This window comes from Grus americana, chromosome 10 (genome assembly GCF_028858705.1).
Source record: "Grus americana isolate bGruAme1 chromosome 10, bGruAme1.mat, whole genome shotgun sequence".
NCBI lineage: Eukaryota > Metazoa > Chordata > Aves > Gruiformes > Gruidae > Grus > Grus americana.
The window spans coordinates 23389126-23405127 of NC_072861.1; the positions used below are offsets into that span (position 1 = coordinate 23389126).

General features: G+C 57.0%; 1 long non-coding RNA gene across 1 annotated transcript; it reads right to left on the reverse strand.

The window, feature by feature from the left end:
- Positions 1–5186: 5186 nt before the first annotated feature.
- On the reverse strand, positions 5187–8634 carry LOC129210967 (uncharacterized). Its single transcript, XR_008578697.1, has 2 exons — positions 8560–8634; positions 5187–7451 (listed from the first exon to the last, which is right to left on the reverse strand). It is a non-coding gene; the product is annotated as an uncharacterized LOC129210967 (long non-coding RNA).
- Positions 8635–16002: the final 7368 nt, after the last annotated feature.

A 16002-nucleotide genomic window follows, 5' to 3' on the forward strand; every position in this document is an offset into this window, starting at 1 on the left:
CCAGAAGCCAAAGGTCCCCCCCAGCCTTTTGAATCCGACACATCAGGACATATTCTTCTAACCACATTATTTTCTTGCATAATCTAGATTATTTATGGTCATGACCTCCTAATTGTCCCAGTTATCTGATAAGTGGATGCGGGGAAAGGGTGGGTCAAAGTAATTCTTGGCAGAGCGCGGCTGTGTTGGGCATCGGACGCTGCTTTTTGAAAGCCCTCCTAGCTGGAGATGATAACGGTCTGAATCTTCTGCCCTCAGCCCGTGGGGAGGCTCGAGGGGACTGGGAACACCCTGGAATTCACTGTAATGAAAATTTCTCAGACAGAGATTGCAAAGATGCACCCGATACATGAATCAAGTTCTTCCATTATCCCCTCTATAGACTATTACCATGTAGAATTGAGCCAGCATGGAAAAAATACAGCCTTCATTTTTGTCCTAAGCTTCTAACACTACTGCTCGTGCCAATGTCATCCTCGGATCATCACAGCAGCTCCAGCAACCCTCCCCGGTAGAAAAACCAGGGCTATTTTGAGGAGCAACCTCACGTTTCCTGCTCCGCTGCGATCCGGGGGGATCATGGGCAGGAAAAGCACGCGGAGCATCCGCCGGCGGGTGCCACGCATCCGGGAGGGTGGCAGCGCTGGGACACCGGCTCGAGCGAGGCCAGGGTGGGTTTGGTCCTCGGGAGATGGATCGGGATGACACTGGGTCGAGAGCGTGCCTCACCGATCCCCTTCGCGAGCACAGGCGACCATCGGGCCAGAGGACACTTTGCTCGCGCCGCTGCGCTACCCAAGGCAGACAATGCCCTCATTGTATTTAAATCTGATTCATTTCATCTAGAGGATAAAATTAGAAAATCAACCTAATTCCCAGGAGCCTTGTTAAATCAATACAACATACATCAAGCAGGCAAGGCACAATGCAAGTCTGAGATAAAATTAGAATGAGTCCCCCTGGGTGGGTTGATATCAGCTCTACATTTCAGAATTGGCAGGCACTTTTGCATAATTTATCAATTACAAACAGTTTAATTCATCCAGGATAATGAGTTGCAGGGCAGCTTTTGACGAGTTAAATGACACGGAGGCTGATGGCCGCAGTGGACTTCACGGAACACCCGCTCGCTTGTGCAAGGCGAGAAAATCAAGTCATCCCAGGGGCAAGGGAGGGCGGGGGGCCATCGGGAGCAGCCGCTCCGCTCCCCCGAGCACGGCATCCCCTCAGGGTACCGGCGTGCCGTGGGGACCCAGCCCCGCAAAGCGCGGTCCCAAGCAGGGCCTCGAAAGATGCGGATGCTAAAGCAGAGAGGACTCTGGTGTAGGTGAAGAGACAAATGGGACACAAGGTAAGGAACACCGAGAAAGCAATCCACGGCTTCCCCATCGGCACCCTGGAGCCAAGAGTCACAAGCACTCCCAGCACTATCTTGCTGTCCCAGAAAGGGAAACACAAAAAGGTTAAGGGTAGGTTATGCGAAAGAACAAAAGTGATAAAAATCAAAAGCATTTCTTCTGCTGAGAGGGAGCCTTTAGAAGGTTATGAAGCATTTCCTTCCTGCAGCCCTCTTTTGTTCTTCTGCCTATTGCCCCGGCGGGGCCAGGGGCCGAGGGCTCGCTCCATCCCAGAGCCGCGCTCCGTTCTCACAGAAAACAATAGCAATTGCGCTGGGAGAGGGCAGGTTCAGCTGCACGCCGGGAATGACACCCCCATGGAAATGCCTTCTTCCCCGGATATTTCCCCCGCGATCAAGCACCGGGATCCTGCGCGCTTGCTTTAATGCTGGCTCACACAGATATTAAAGCCAAGAAGTTAAGTGGTGCATAATTATGGCATTGTAGTTGCTAATTATAATCCCACAATGAAATCAGTGCTTTGCAATGAAGGCCGCAAAGACCTGATGGTTTGGAGCAGGCTCATTTCTAAGCCCTCAGAATTTCTCGTTAAAGCGATGAGAACTTGCGAGGAGGACTCAGAGAAAGGGAGAGGCTAATAACAACACCCCTCCAACCCCATTAACCTCCTCCCAGTTCCGTGCCCAGGAATTTGCTTCACGGTGCCTTTTATGAAATAAAAGTTATCGAGCCAGCGCACGGCCCATCGAGCATCCCGGTAGAGCCGAGCCCAGCACCGCGCGCGGTTCCAGATGCGGACCAGCCCTCTGCAACTGTCGGTGGCGGAGCAGACACGCGGCCCCCACTCCCCACCATTTCAGCCTGGATCCGTCCCTATCTGTTACTATCCCTCTCTGTAGCAGCCTAATAGCACTGTCCGCTTCATATCCTAGGTGCTTGATTTATTAGGTAATTTGTTTCTTCTCTGTGGTGCTGGCCTGCTTGTCATCCGTGTAATGGGATGATGGAAGTGCAAGCTATAGACACCAGGCATTAAAAGCCAGGCAAATATGACCCATCTAAACTTGATGTCCAAAAATCGATTCATAGCAATTTTTGTGCTTTTGGCTTGCCTGAGAAGAGAAATATAAAAAAATACAAAAATTACGGCGATTTGCTGGGGCCTGACTCCTGTAGGAAGCCAGGATGGCGGAGGGTGCCGGGATGCTGCCGAGCCTGGCAGTGAGCGGGGTCGGTCCTCTGCCAGCAGCAAAGAGCCCGAACGCAGAGGGAGCTCAGCCCGGTCTCTGCCCCCACCTATTCAGCTGCTCCCCCGTTTAAATCACCCTGGGAACCACGCGTGCGCAAAGCCCAGGACTCGTCTGAATTAAACCCAAAGTCCTAATGGCTTCTCTATCGATGCTCCTTGCTCCGCGGTGGGAGCTTGGTGCCTGCGTCTCCCAGCCGCGGCTGGAGGAGAGGGGAGGGCTGGGGAGGGATGCGCGGTGTGCGGACGGGGCGCAGGGGGCTCTGCGGCTCCTTCCCGAGGATGTCCTCCCCGTGCTCGGGGTCAAGCCATGGCAACCTCAGCCATCCCCCAAAGTGTCTGCAGTGGGTTACTCCGGAGTAAATGGGGCGCTCGTTAAAGCCCAGGCTAGAAACCACAGCGTGCTCTAATTCACACTGTAATTTATATTTATTAAGGTAATTAACCCGCTCAGGTAGCCGTGCTGGTGAGCAGTGTGAATCACCACGCCGGGGAGCAAAACCAGGGCCAGGTGTCTGCAGTGGGCTGGGGCCAGGAGGGGTGCAGGCAAGGACCCTCCGCTCCTCCTGCCTCCAGCCCCCCGTCACAACCTCCAGCCCACCCCCGTGTCTCTGCTGCCGGACTGCGACGTCCAACCGGAGCGGGAGAGGGCTGACATGCACGGCCTCTCCTTCGGCGATTGCAGCAGCCTTAGCCAGAGCAATAGAGATGCAAGACAGATTGGGAAGCTCCGGCACGGCCGGGGCGTCGAGCTGCACCCAGGATCTCCCACACTGATAACCATCGGCTGTCAGGGCGGGTACGACATTAACAACTCAAAGGGGATTAGGAGGGATGTGCCCGCTGGATCCCGGGATGTGCGCAGAGCTCACCCGCCGCTCGCCCCGCCGCTGGCAGGCCGGTTTTGTTTTTTGGGAGGTTTGGATGTACTCCTGGCGATAAGGATCTGCCGCAGCCCTCGGTGAGGCAGCCGGCACGCCCTCCCCGGGAACGGCCCCGCACCTCCATTCTCAGCTCCCCCAGCCAAGGCACCGCCGGTGCAGCCCGGGGGTCTCTGCGGCTGCCGGTGCCTCCAGACCCGCACGGGATAACGCGGCCAGGGGAACCCCAAAACAGGCTGCTTTGGGTCTGGGGTCCACCCGGAGCCGGGGAGGTCCCCAAGCACCAGCACAAGGGCAGGATGAGCTGGCATGCATGGAAAAAAAATTAATGAAGCCAACCAGAAGAACCCAAAGTTAATGAGCAGGCTGGAAATCATAAGCCAAAACCTGTTTTGGCTGGGGGTTGCCGCCCCGACGTGCCAGACAAGCGGCGAGGCCGGGAGCTCCGGGGGAGGATGCTGCTGCCCCGAGGGCGCTTTGGAGATGAAACGGGGTTTTGTAAATACGCGTCTCTACCCTGGCCTGGAGAAGGGCTGGTTGGGGCCGGGACGGCACGGCCGCTGCTCCCCCGGGAGGGAGCACCCAGCTCCATCCCAGCTCGCCCTGACTCACGCTGCTCCTCTCCCCCGGCACGCACCCGCCAACGGCTGCCCAGCACCCAGCGCTTTTCTGCCCGGCCTGACGCTGCTTTGCACGCCTGAAAAACACTGGGGAAGCAAAAGGGAAAGTAAAATCCGATTTCAGCACTTTCTGCTTTTTTTTATTTATTTTTTTTTCTTGTTATTATTTTTATTAGCCTCTCTGCTTTGGCTGCGGGGCCTCTCAGAGAGAATGGAGTGTCGCGTGGGTGTTACTGGCTGCTGGCGCTTACCCGGCTTCAGAAAGAAACGCCAATTACTAATTTCATGGAGATAAGCCATTCTGAAGGAGGGGAGGAAAAAAAAAATAATGAAAGATCTCCCAGCTTTGAAACGCGAAAGGCGCCTTTATTTATTTATTTATTTATTTCCGCAACAGCTCCCGGGCGCACGGGGATTGCTCAGTTCGGTCCCCAGACAGAGGGACGGGAGCAGCACCCAAGGGGCATTGCCGGAAGATGGAATTAAGATGTATATGTCTATGTGTTCACACGCACACGTGACCCTGCGCCGACGTGGGTCCTGCATCGAGCAGGATGCGGTCCCCAGCCCCGCGAGCCCCGGGGTCGGCGGAGGGGCCACAGCATCTCACCGGCTCGCCCCCATCCCCTCCCCGCGATGCCCGTCGGGGCTCCTGCCTGCCATCCGGCTCCCACAGCCCCATAAACACCAAGGGCATGGGCCGGGTAGGGAAAATAATGGTGCACGGAATTAATCTGGGTGTAGTTTGCATTTTTATTGCTCTAGCCTCAGATTCCAGCCTACAGAAAGGTTTCAAAAAGGATTAGATGCCATAAAACCTTTAATAATCCTCCCACATCTTACGTTTAATTATTGTTTTTACACATGCGGAGCCAACATGCCTGTAGCGAGCAATCAAGTATCACATGCCACTCCTCCTGCATTTCTTTCCTCCCGTGTGTCTCCAGCGGTATTAAGCCAGCACCCGGTTTTCCACGGCTCATCCCTGCGATGCCTGGGAGCTCTCCTCCTGCCCAGCCCACTCCTCCCCCAAAATATGGCCCTATATAAGCACGTTCCGGCTGCAGTTGGGGCGGGTGTGCTGCCCAGGGGGAGGCAGCCGGCGCGGGAGGGGATGCGGATGCCGCTGCTGTGCAGCCCCTGCTCGCGGTGGGAGCTGGCACCGGTGCCGGATGGGTGCCCGGCCCCCACCGGGCTCCAGCATGGGGGGGGTGGGGGTGGTGGGTGACGCGCTCACCGTCCTCACCAGAGCTGCTGAAATCACACTTGGCTGGGAATTAAAAAAAAATAATCCTCGTCTCCAATTATAAACCGCCTGTTTGGAAGGAACATTTTGTCGCTAATTTGGTGCCATCAAAATTGTTACTGTTTCTTCAGGGAAAAAAAAAATAGGACCTTTTAATCAGTTTTTTCACCTCAACAGCTTTTTCTTAAGCCGAACAGCCGTGGAAAGGTTTCATCTGTAAGAAAAGGTTGAGTAAAATGCATCCTGATCACTTTTTTGGTAACATTTTAAAGGCTCCGTTATTTAATAAACTGTTTAATAGCACCCCTGAAGCAGCGGCTGCAGGGATGGGGACGGTGCCCGAACCATGGGGACACGATACGGCGTGGCCCCAGCTCTGCACCGGGAACTGGGCTGCGGCATCGCATGTGGATGAGTGACTCTGTCACTGCAGACTCTGCCCCATTAGGCTCTCAGTGAACTGGGGTTTATTATTATTATTGTTGTTGTTGTTGTTGTTGTTATCGTGTTGCTTTCCCCATCGCGTGCAGTGCGGCTCGGTCGGGGGGATGATTTTTGCCCAGTTATTTCTGAGTTGGGGGAGCCAGCCGAGGCCAGAGCGGCTCTTCTGCTCCTGTGCCTGCTGCTGCTCCACTGGGACAAGTCAGGGTTTTCCAGCAAAACCCTGTTTCTTTAGAAATTTTCCCCACTTTGACCCTGGACCAGTGGTGAGCTGGGACAGCCCCGGTGTGGGCTGCCCTGGTCCCCTCCCAGGGCCGGGAGGATGCTCAGGGGCCGGTACCCAAAACATCGGCAAGCAGAGCTGGGGCAGTCATTGCAGCTGGCTCGGGGACCGGGCTGCTGCAACCCCGTGGGGCAGCGCTGGAGTTTGGGTTCATCCCAGCACCCCCGGCAGCAGCACCGCTGCCACGGCACCGTGCAACACCGGGGCACTCACCAACACGGCAGCATCGTGTCCCTGTCCCCTGCACCGCAGCGATCACGCTGTGCCCGAGGTTGGTCTTGCTGTCACAGGCGGTGGCAGACGCAGTCCCAGCCACCAAGACCAAGAGTTCCGAGCTCAGCTTTAGGGCCAGCGATAGCCCCCGGCTTTTGGGCTGGATCCCGCAGTAACCCTCTTTACGCCACCCCCCAGCCCCAGAGCAGGCAGGGGTCTGGCACTGTCGGCCTCCGGATCAGAGCAGGCAGGAGGCCTCTCCGGGATGCAGGCAGAGCTCTGCGTGAGCTGCTCTCACCCCTTTATCCTCCGAAACATTGAAAGTTTCAATTATTCTGCCTGTGACTCATTTCTGATGTCTTTTCTCAGCAGAAACTCAGTAGGTGGGACAGGCAGGCACCCAGAGCTGCTGTTTCTACCCCTCGAGATGAAGCTGTGCAGCATCAGCAGAGGCAGCAGAGCCGTCTCCCGCGAGCTGACTTTGGTCCCGCCTGGGAGGAAGGATGTTTTGACCCCGCCGACGCCGGTGGCATGAGGAGTGAAGGGGCCGGTGGCCGGAGGAAGCCCCCCTCGGCTGGGGAAGGACGGGACAGAACAATCAGCCGTTTAATTTGGTCGGAGGCGGCGTCCCATTAAAACATTGCCCTCCAAGTTGTGCGCACATGGCAAAAACCAGAGCGCCCGGCTACTGGCCAGACAAAGGGAGCCTGTGCTCCTGAGATGTTTTATTCATGCGCAGCCTGGAAACGCAAACAAGCCCAGCTATTCTGCTGCCCCGGACTCGATGCAGCCCTGCCTTTGTGATCACGGCTGTAGAGACGGGAATTGCAAAGAGGGGCTGGAGTGGGAACTGCAAAGAGGAGCTGGAGTCCTCCCCGCCGTGTGGGACTTGTTGCTCCGCTGCCAGAGCGACTGCTCCCCCTCCCCAGGCTTACTCGGAGTAGGCTGGTTCAGCACCAGAAATGGCAATTGTTTTTCCAAGTTCTCTGGTTTATCGCACTCGTTCACCTGGCTGCTTCACCGGAGTCGCAGGCTCCACTCAGGACCAGCGCTTGGTCCCTCTGTCATCGCTGCTGAGCCGAGCCTGGAGCAGCTGTCCCCGGCGAGGACACGGGGACGCTCCCCTGCTCCCAACCTGGCTTCCAGTGGCAAGAAAAGGCCACCTGCAAACAAAGCAATAAGAGAAGAGTCAGCCTTAGTCTTACCCTGATCATTTCTAATTGAATATTAATACCATCTTGATCTTCCTTTAATGTTCCATTTAATCTGAATGTTTGTCTTATTTTCGTTCCGGGCAGAGGATTAGCCATCCTGCGCACACGTGGTATCGGGCCATGGCTACTGCAAGCAGAGTTGGAAAGCTACTTCCACACAGAAATAATGGCAAATTCAGCTATTGGAATCATTAGAACTGAAGTTAATACCCGGCACCAGCGGTTCAGGGTGCTTAGGGCAGGCAGGGTCTGTGCTGTGCACCCTGCGCTGGGGGCTGGCATCCCCCCAGCCCCGCTCAGCAGGATGGAGCAGAACCGCCCCGCGGCAGGGACACGGGCGTCTCAGGGCAGGGGACACGGGTGGCTCGGGGTGGGGGCCGGCGGCATCTCCGGGCTCGTGGAATGACTGTGCTAAAGCGCCTGCCCGAGGGAGGTAGCCGTGCGGGTTTGGGGCAGAGACTGCACGTCTCCCGTAGGTGAAGCAGCCCCGTCTGTCATTGCGAGGAGCGTGACGGAGGTGGTACCGGCTGGTCCGGGGGGGCTGGCACGGCACGTCCCGTCCCACGTGCAAACCCAGCACGAGGGCAGTGGGGCGGCAGGGCAGGAGCAGCCCCGGGGGGAGGGCAGCGGGGTGGATTCGCCCCTGCCGAGAGGCAAAGCAGGCCGTGGTTAAGAGATGCCACAAATCTCCATCCCCATCTCCACCCGGCCCCGGACTGCCGGTGCTGCCCGGTGACTCACGGTGAGGAAGACCCCGTCGGCCATGGCAAAGCCAGATCAAACCCAGCATCCCAGGGCTGGCCGCAACCGACGCTCCTGTCCACGAGTGACTTTTTTTCCCTGCTTGAACACTCGTTGATCAGAATTCACAACACGGCTTGGGGCATGGGGCAAACAGGCATCGGATGAAAATAAAGGGTGAAAAAAACCCACGAAAAAACCATCTGTGATGTGAAGGGGTGGCACTGTGCGCCTCTGCCCTCCCCTGCAGAGTGGGGATCGGCCACCCCCCCACCTCGCAGCCCGGTCCCGGTCTCCGCAGCCCATGCCGTCCTACCCAGCTTCTCCAGGAACACACACAGCTCCACAGCCACTGAAAGACGTTTGGTAATGCGTGAGTAATGGACCGGTTTCATCCCTTCCAAAATCACGATAACCCCAAAGGATGTACCAGCCGAGGAAGATGTTAGCATGGGAGGCGTGCAGCAAGCAGTGCTGCTGCCAGAAATACCAGAGGAATTAGCAAATTGGGTTGCAGCTCTCAAGTGAAACCATTTATTGAGGATGGACTGTTCCTTCTCGTAATCCTCTGTCATCAGCACTCGCTGCGAAAATTTAACTGTGTCAGACTAAGGCGGAGCGGTAAGCCCCAGGGCTAGTTCTGTGGGTAGAAAGACTCATTCTTTGCCCGATGCTATTTGCAAGTCAAGTGCATTTCTTTCTTCGTGTTGTAATTGCTGAGGACTGGGAATGCCTTACTAAGCAGCGAGTGGCGGCGGGGCCGTCTGGTGCTGAGGTGTGCCGAGCTCACACCGATCCCATCCCCCAGCTTATCTCCTGCTGCCAGACACCGATCGAGGGACACGAAGCGAGATGTGCCAGAGCCGCCGCAGGGCTTGAGAGAACTTTGGGGGATGCGGCTTTCTCCATGTCGCGGTGACGGTGGCAGCCGCGTGGACCTGCTCCGTCCCCTCCATCGTCCCCTCCATCGCGGTGGCCTGCGCAGCGCGGGGGTGACGGACCCCACGTGTGCCTGGATGATCTAAGGAGGGGGACACTGAGAATATTGTGTAACCTGATGTCATTTTAGTATCGTTAGGGCTACCAGGACAGAAAGCTCGAGCAAGTCTGCTGCTCGCCCCTGCTCCAAAGGGACCGGCAGGAACAGCCTGGCCAAGGAGAGCTGGCACAGGGATGTTTAACACCCCAAATATTCATTTGAGGGACGTTAACATGGCAATGCTTAGAGTATGCAAAGCACCTGGTGACTCAGAAAGCAGAGAGAGATGACCTTTCCAATGCAATGCCAAGGTAACAGGAAAGCCGCCCCAAAAGGAAAGGGATAAATGAAAAAATGTGCTGCAATTGCTCCCAGTGTGCTCCCTGTTATTTATTGGGGGAAAAAAAAACCCGGTGAAGCAGGAAGCTTAGAAAGAAGATGTAGCAACTCCCAGGTGAGGGAAGCTTTGGCCTCCAAAGGCAGGAGCATGAGGAGTTCATCTGGGGTTATGTCAGACCTGGTGACACACAAAGCTTTTCCCTTCAGCGCTCAGGCTTGCGTGCCAACCCATCGCTTTGGCTGCCGACCTGTATCGCATCCCAGCCTCCTCTTCAGGATATCACACGTCCCTTCCTCTGACCGCTCTAGATGTGCAGCTCTTTGGAAATTAGTTGCCCTTCTCTTTGGGCTTTTGATGTACCCCAGGAGGAGGGTGCATGGTAAGCATTGCTTCACTGCTGTTTGTGCAACCCTGCTGCAGATCCCTTATTATTCATGATGGTATCTTGCCACTTGATATGCATAATAGCTCAAAGGTACCGTTGACTACATTTTTCCAGCTCTTTGATGTGCTAGCGATAACTTGTTTCTGTTTCGCAGCCATTAAGCTAGGTGGAAATCATTACACTATGTTAAATGTGGGGTTTGTTCTTTAATCAGTGTTGTTCTGGTTCCAGGCTTGGTGTTGCAATCTGTCATACGTGGAAAATATCCTCTTAACCCAGGTTAACGATTCTGGAGGAAGTGAGCACAGCTTAACAGAGTTTCTTCAAGGTCAGACATCGAGGACCAAATCCTCCCAGGAGATTCCAGCATCCCGGGCAGGTTGCAGCAGCTCCCCAGCTGCTTGCGCCTGCGCTGCCGGTTGCATGAGTTGCAGAAGCACCCACGGCACGAACCAACCTCCCTGCACGGCAGACGCACAGGTACGTGCTAAAGCCACCCAGAGCAGACCCTGCGTATCCACCTGGAGACATTCACTTCAAGTTTTAACGTCATATTTGTGAAACTAGAGTGAATGGGCCACTTCTTGGGTCAGGCTTGGACTTGTGGGGTGCACATTTTTGATGGCAGCTCTGCACCCCCAGCCCCGGCCAGGTGGTTCCTGCCCTGCAAAGCCTTTAGCTGCTCAAGAAGGGGATGCTCTACCCTGGCAGCCCTTCTCCTCCAGCACCTCTCACGCAGGTCACGGTGTCTCAGCACCCCTCTGCATTCACCACCCATACCGCCACGGCACCAGCGCTGGAAAATCATCTGGAGGCAGGAGGGGGAGAGCGAGGGCATTCCCTGCCCCACGCTTTTCCAAGTACCCCTCTGGACACAGCACCCCTCTGGACACAGCACCCCTCTGGACACAGACGGGTCAGCCTGACACTGTGCGGAGCTGGAAAGTGAACACACATCTCCGCACCCAGCCCCGACGAGAGCATCGCACGCCGCTCACAGAGGGCTCTTCTGGCAGCCACAACCACCTAGAGCTTCTGATAATGATTTTCCCGGGGAAGACTGATGACAGGGAGGCTGACCCTGGCGATGGAGGGATGCGTCCCAGGTCTGCTCTGCCCTGCGGATGCCAGGGAGCTCAGCCAGCCACGCGCATCAAACCGTCAGTGCACGATGGCTGGATTAAACCTGGACAACACGGGCTGGGGATGCGACGACTGGCAGCATGCTGGACTGGCTACACGCTGCTGCGGGCACGACCAGCTCGTTAGGAAGCGGCTCCTGCCAGCGAGGCGAAGCAGCCGCATCGGTCCAAATCCTGCAGCGTGTTCCCTCCACGGCCGTGGGAGCTGGGGACATCCACCCGCTCCAGCTGGGCACATCCACCCACGGGCAGGAGGGATGCGCCGGTGCTCGGGCGGCTGTGGGAGAGCTGCTGGTGTCCTCAGGGTCCACCCGGACCTTCTTGGTATGCGGCTTCTGGGCCTGTTGGACTTTCTCTTTGTTGTCCTGCAGCAAAATGAGGCTGCAAAGGGCGGAAGGGTCCTGGCCACTGCATGAGGAAACCTCGGGAGCAAGGAAGGGCCACGGTGAGAGGGTGCTTTGGGGCAGGGAGCACCGTGCCGTCGGGAGGCAGAGCAATGCAGCAGGGCAGCAGCCCACGTGCTGGGTGTGAAATGGCCAGTGAGTCCCCCCAGATGAGGCCCTGGGGACAGCCTGGGGACAGGTTCACTCTCGGGGAGCCCTGCAGAAGACAGCAGAGCCCCAAGCACCCGTCTGCAGAGGAGCTGCCTCCTGCAGAGCCGGCAGCGCCAGAGCTGGCCTCGACCCGACTCGGTACACCGCAGCCCAAGCACAAAGACCCTCCGCAACGTGCTGTCCCCAAACGGGGCCATCTGGGTCACACGCTTGCTGCTGGTAAAGGTTAAGGACGCACCAAGAGAAGGAGGAGCGCGCTGTGGCATGCCGCCCTGCACCACGTGGGCAATGGCAGAGCTCCCGGGAGCAGGGGCACGGCAAGGGTGTCATGAGAACGGAGGTGCATGAAAGGGGGGGAAGCAAAAAAGAAGAAACCCGGCAGCTGGCAGGAGGGAGCCTGGCAAGCAGCGGGCTGTGCTCTGCGCAGAGCCCCTCGAAAGCCAGTGTGGTTTTCAAATGAAGGCTATATTTGTTTTGTAAAACCTCAAACCACCCCTCCCAAGAGTGTATGATAGAGACAAGTGAAAATGGGAAAATCTTCGCCCGTTAACCCCTTGGTGCCGGGGGCTGGAGTGGGAACAGGCTGCCCACGCCGAGGACGGGGCCGGCAGAGCCCAGCTCGGCCGTCCATGCCAAGAGGCAGCTGGCAGCGGCTGCTCTGCTCACGTTTGTCTTTCACGCTCGTTCGAGGGCTTTGGCAAGCGACGATTCGGTTTCGCTTCCTGCTTTCTTGCAGTCTCGGCATGTTTAGTTTGGCCTCCTGTGTTTTGCGACATGAAAGCCTTGGCTATAAATACATCGCATCGTGTCTCCGAAGGCTTTGTGGTGTTTTCCTGCCTGCGCTCTTCGTCCCTTTCGGAAGGTCAGGAGCTGGTAGGAGTGCGCGGAGCTCTCTCCGGTGATGCCGGTGGAACAGCCCCCTGCCCAGGACAGCCCTCGGCACATGGCTTGCAGCACGAGGCCGCTGGCCTCTCCGGAGCCCTGCTTGACTTACAGATGTTTATCATGCCCGATAAGGCTGTGCCGGCACTTTGCACAAGAGGAAGGAGAGGTTTCTGCAGCAGTGAGCTGGCCACAAGCCCGGGGAGCGGAGCTCGGTGTCGTGGTGGTGCTGGACCCCTGGGTTAGCCCGCAGTAGTACTGCACCCCAAAGGGTTTGGGCATCGCTCGTTCCTGGGGGTCCCAAATAGCACCAGGACCTGCCGGCTGCAGACACGCAGCCCAGGTCCTCCCCAGGGCTGGTGTGCCCGGCTTGCCCCGCCGATGCTCGCACGCCAGCCCGGGCAGCGTGCCACAGAGCGCCCACGCCAGGGCAAGCAAGCCTTGCAAAGGGTAAACATGTATACGGTAGCAGCCCAATAATTACGGGCCTAATTCAGCAAAGCATCACCACTTATAAGGCACCTAAGCATGTGCTTAAAGTTAATTACACGCTTAAAGATCTTTCCTGAATAAGCATGGATTTAAGGCTGTTTGGTATCTCCTGTACTTAACTGTGATTCAGCTAAGCACCTACCCTACCTCTTCATTTCTAACAACCCCAACCCATCGTGAAGTGACTTCAGAGCTCAGCCCCAGCACTAGAAACCAAACATCGCTGCACTTCTCTCTGCAGGCTTGCTTTGTAGGTATGAAAATAAATATCCTTTTGACTCTTATAGCTTTGTTTTCCTGATAGCACTTCCCTCCCTGCAAACCAGCGACTTCCAGGCTGATTAGGAACTTGCTCTGTAGAGACCTCGTGAAATGGCTTCTCTGACAGAATCAGATACTTGCGGGGGGGGGGGGGGAAGAGACAGAAAACGCCTCGGTAGAAACTGTCCCGCTGCAAGACGGCGAAGTTGAACTGGTCCCTTTCACGCAGTCAGTTTTTCCACTGCATTTGCATATCTCTGCTGTTTTCTCGCAGCCCGCGCCTGATGCCTGTTCCCCTGTGCAGTTTCTGCTCAACAGTCGCGTGTGAACCAGAGCCACGGCTGCCTGCGGTTTGCTCCGCGCCGGAGGTGCACCGCTGCGGCCGGGGGCCAGCGGCTGCTGGAACTCCTCCTGTCACCTCGGCTGTGCCGGGGCCAGACGCACCGGCAGGACCCTGCACCAGCGACCGGGGGGAGGTCGAACCCAACCAGCAGCAAAAATACCTGCGGGTGCAGCTGGTAAATGATAAGAGGGGCTGGTTGGAACAAGCTGCCCCCGGCGTGGCTTCCGCTTTTAGCATCATTTCTTTAACAAATCAGAGCAAACATTTTCAAGAGAAAAGGATTTCGAAGCAAGCAGTTTAGGGTTTTTGCTGCTGAAATTCCCCAGGGAAACATTCCTGGACCCAGAAAGCCTGGCGGAGCCACCCAGCTGCTTGAAAATTTGGGCAGGCAGGGCCCTCGCCAAGAGAGCCCAGAGACCTGCCTGTAATCTTGCCATTTAATTCAGCGTTTGAAAGTCTTTGAGGGTTTCTTCAGTCGAGTTTCTGGTACAAATTACACGCTGTGGCATGTGTGGCTCTAAAACACGACTTCGAAATGGGATGGATCTCACCAGAGGGGCTGGTTCTCTGTTAAAGCCTCCGCACAGACCCAGACGTGGCCCTGCCTGGCAGAAGGATGCTGGATGCCTGGTCCCTCCCTGTGCAGCCCCAAGGCTGGATGGAGCTCCACGGCCTCCCCGGGCAGCCTCTTCCAGTGCTCAACCACCCTCATCATCAGAAAGTGTTTCTCCATCCTGTCCTCTGCGGTGCCTCCCTGCCTGCTCAGCGGGTGGGAGCAGAGCTAATCCCTCGGAGAGAGCCCCAGGTCTTCTCCAGGCTCCCGTCCCACCCGAGGGATAGCCACAGAGCCTGTCCTTCGGTGGGACAGCTGGGGGGACACAGTTCTGCAGCCCTGAATGGCACCAACCCCTCGGTACCACGTTTCGGATGCTGCCACTCACCCCACGAATGCATGTGATGGGCACCTTCCCAGCGCTGACAGCCAGGAGCCTCTCAGAGCTGCAGATAAAGTTATCATTAGCATCTATTAGCAATAACAAACAATATCTGCTTGGTTCGTTGTTGTAGGCTGGGTTATTAGTGCTGGAAAAACAGCTCCCCTAACACCCTCAGAGCCAGCCGAGATTCATCTGTGTCTCATTAGCAGAGCCTTCCTTCTTTGTTTGTTCAGATAAAATTAACTCTCCTCCTGGAAAATAAAGAAGAGCCGCTCTCGCGGCCCAGCACAGCCTGCCCCGCTGCTGGCCCCCAGGGCTCCCGGCAGGCGCGAGGGACCGACCCCAAAGCCGGGGCAGCCCCTGTGCTCACCGCTGGACACGGCCTCTGCTCCCACGAGCTGCTCTGTTCTCCAGCAAAACGCACGTCCCGCTGCTGCTCTGCAAGGAGCTTTGCGAGACGAGCTGCAGCCAGAGAGGCAGAAACACCCCGGAGCGGGGGGCCGGGGGGCTGCAGCCCCTCTCTGCTGCTCTCCACTTCCATCACCTCCCACCAGAAGCCCCCCCAAAGGTCGCCGAGTTGCCTCCCCCTCCTCACCTCCCTGCCCCTCTCCCCCTCCTGACACGGACATTTCCTCCCCAGGCATTTCTGTGCTCTGCCCCTTGCACCCCACAGCACCCTGTGCCCAGGGCGAGATGCCCAAGAGCATCCCCAGGTGGCACCAGGACCTGCAGCACCCTGCCTGCACCCCCTGCCCACACCCCCTGCCCGCACCCGCTGCCTGCAGCCTGGCTCTGGCAGCGAGCAGAGCTCTGCACGGTGGCAGTCGCAGCGAGGGTGATGCACAGCCGGGCTGGGTACCGGGGTGGTTTCCCAGCTGGGTCCCGGCCCTGCCATGGGTGACCCCGCTGTCCCCCTGGGAACGTGCCCCCAGAGCCCGGCCCGCGGAGGCGGCTCTGCTGCAGGCGTGCGAAAGCAGGACTGGCCCGGAGAGGTACCGAGCACGGGGCAGGACATGAGTAATTGGGGTAGGACGGGGCTTTCCCGGGCAGAGCACGCAAACCCAGGGATTTTTGTGTTTGCATTCACATCTACTTAACCCCACAGGTTGGTTAATGCTTTTGTAAAATTACATCCGTTAGTCGTCAGGCTCAGCATTTTCATTCGGTTGCCAAAGCAGCTTGGATATTTATAAAACAAACCAAAAAGAACCCAAAACCCCAGGGCCCAAATATCTCAGGTTTGACAATCACAAAGAATCAAAAATAAATTGAATTTGTAGTCACGGACCTGCACAGCACCCTGCACCCCCAGGCCTGGGGCCAGGGTGCATCTGTGGCTGCAGGAGGTCAGGGTTCTGACAGAGCAGAAAACCCAAGTCTTGACCCAAACCTGCACCCGGCCGACACGAGGCGAGGTCTCCCTAAGTGCTGGAGATGCCACGG